Raw genomic sequence first — 3,245 nt, forward strand, 5'->3', positions numbered from 1 at the left:
ATACATGTACTAGTAAACACAAACACTTTGGCCATGTAGATTAAAGCCTCGGTAAACAATTCTCAAATTAATTCCACGGCTATATATCATCATTATTGATACTGTCTTACGTCGAATTAAAGTAATTTTGGAATCAATTTCATGTATAGTCTGCAGTCTGGCATCTGAACGTGAATAATGCAAACGAAAGAGCCCAAACTATACAAGATACCCACACGTCATACATAATACAGCTTATGCAATGCATATTTTGTTTACTACAAAACTCCTCGGGTGTTTTGGTTCGGTAGTGAAAACAAGAAACCCATCTGAACTATTAGCCAAGATTTAGAAGAAACCATTTTATTTGGCTAATCGAAGATTCACTCTTACATGACCCCAAATAGGATGTTGTTAGATGTTGGAGAAGCAGTAGCGGATACAGAACATCTAATTTTAATTAGATTGCATCCATCTGTGACATCAGTTTGAAATGTTATTGGCTTAACTATTAAGTAAAGTATTACAAAAACAGAATGTCTGTTTTTTTTTCTCTGATGACATTGGACAAAGATATGCATACTTAAATATCATCATTTCATGCACTTTTTTCGGTACATATTAGATGAAAGCATGCTAACCGTTTTTCAGTACTTTCAGTACTTTGAATAATTCGTAATGAATCACAGCTGTAAGCGCGATAGTTTGACAGGGGCTTTGAACTAAGAATTAAATATTAGTTTGTTAGTTTTTAAAAACATAGTTTTCAGAAATCACAAACTGCATTGATACTACGATTCTCAGTTAACCTTGTACTTTCATTAGTGAGTGACATTCTTGACAATACGTAATTAACTTAAAATTAATTTAAATTAAAATTTATTATTTTTTGATTAAAATAAATTACAATTCTCTGGTATATTAAAAATTCGATTTCTTTATTTTCATTGATTGATACTGTTTCCCATGTTTACTTTTTATACAGAAAATTAAAAGTGAATTATTTTTTTTCCACCAGAATTAGCTTTAAATAGATCTTATCGTACACATTAATCGACCAGGTAAACAGAAGCAAAACAAAAATGAAATGAATCGCAATTCCCTGTATTTTCAACTGTTTATTCTTAAAATTGATGTACTCTTTCATTAGCTTGTTTATCAATTAAAAAATACCGGTAATTCATTAATAAATTCCCCAATGATTATCAAAATTGTTTATGTTACGAAAGAGTTGTATCATTAATCTATTAATTTTATTTCATGGTCATTTAATAAAATGTTAGATTTTATATTTGAGGGTTACATTGGATATTCTTTTTTCTTTTTTTAGTGTGGTACTCGAAAAACATGTACCTTTTTCAATTAAAAATCTAATATTTAATTGTAATTATTTTCAAATAGAGCCAATGCAAATTTGTAGTACACGTAATAAATTTTACATTAAATTCCCCGGTAATAAAAAGGCCTTCATGTAGATATTTTTTCTCATAAACCGTATCATATATTTAGGGAAAAAATAATTTTCTCCTGACTTCCCTATTTAACAACTTTATTTAAAAAAAAATTATTCTAAACTACATTTGTGTATATACATGTATACAGTCTCAATACATATTATTTAACTATAATAATCTCTACTTTTTAAAATATTGTAAGAAATCCTTGCTTTTTAAACTGTTCAAACTCATCTCTGCTGCAAGTAAACAAAACAACAGGGGGCTGCAAATTCAGAATACACAAGAGGGTGGACCAATGATATCACTCATAACCTTTTTTCACAGATGAGTGACCAAAGCAGTCCCAGAAAGCAGTCCCGGGGTCTGCTGGTTCTGCTTTTTAGAGGAGTCCCAGAGCAGTCCCAAAGCGGTCCCAGAGCGGTCCCGGGGTCTGCTTTCTGGGACTGCTTAGGTGTCAGGTTGGGTCTGGTCGATTGAGAAGGGATGGACTTAAGCAGTGCGCCTCCGTCAAGATAAGATTATGCTATACGTCTGCGTTAGCTCTCGCTTCTAGTTTCTGGAGCAGGTCAATTCCAAATTAAACAAGTAACTATTACATGTAGCCCTAATTGGACTTAATTTTCTTGGCTGATGTGTATGGTAAGAGACATACACGTTCCATACTTGCATTGGATGCTGGATCTTACATACATATTTCAGTTGAATGACTGAATTAAAATATTAGAAATCCCAAAGGAACTAATTATGCTCTACCTAGACCAAACTAGCAGGTATGATTCACCAAGTAATGGACGATAATATATTTGATTTAGATCGTGGATCTAAGCTTTATTTCCAGATGAGTGACCAGGTTAAAGGTTACGTATCAGGTCCATCCCAAAATAACTTTCAGACCTAAAGCCGAAAAAAACTCGCATGGATAATGTTCTGGGGATAGGGAATGGCAGTCAAGCTTCGAACGCTAGATACAGGATTTGACCAACAATATGTAGATATATGACCAGATTAAAAATTTTTAAGCATTTTCCAACATTCAGATATATAGCCGAAAAAAAACCTGCGTGGATAATTCTCTTAGCGATAGAAACTGGCAGACAAGCTTTGAATTGCTTCAAATTCTAGATTAAGTGATTTAAGTTAAAATTTTCGGAGCAGGTCAAAGAGCAAGAGCAATCTTCTGCATAAAATATCCATGTACTTATGCCAATTAATTAACTATCACCCTCTTTCCATTTTCATACATCAAAATAAAGTAGACACTTGATGCTTTCATGTTCTATAATAAAATTTCGTTTTGAGAATCTAAATATTTGAAAACAGGCTTTGAGAAATTGCAATGTTCTTGAAATTTGCAGAAAACATGTGTATTTGACTACCTTCAGGAAAGAATTAAAATATGAGCACAACCCACGATCCAAAAAATAAAACATGTTTTCTGATCTTCAGAAACAGAGCTTTTATTATGTATTTGCATATTTAGGATCAGAGGTTGTGCTCTATAAGAAATATTTAAAAAATGCTTCAAAATTAGGTCATTTTCAAAGGAATTTACAGGATATGGGGAAAATGACGCATTTTATGACGTCACAATACATTGACTAGATGTGAAATTACGTCACGATTAATAGATACATGGTCACCAACACTCCAAGTGATAAATACTGCATTTGCAACCTAGACTGAGCAGTTTTGATTTTTTAGAAATTCTCAAGACCAAATAATGCCCAAAGTGGCTCCTGCTCTTTCAAAGTAACTATAAGCCCGTGTCGTTTTGATAACTCTTTGAATAGTAGCTAAATAGTTTAAAAT

This window comes from Saccostrea cucullata, unplaced genomic scaffold, assembly GCF_032062105.1.
Source record: "Saccostrea cucullata isolate Sc308-1 unplaced genomic scaffold, CSIRO_AGI_Scuc_v1 ctg995, whole genome shotgun sequence".
Lineage (NCBI taxonomy): Eukaryota > Metazoa > Mollusca > Bivalvia > Ostreida > Ostreidae > Saccostrea > Saccostrea cuccullata.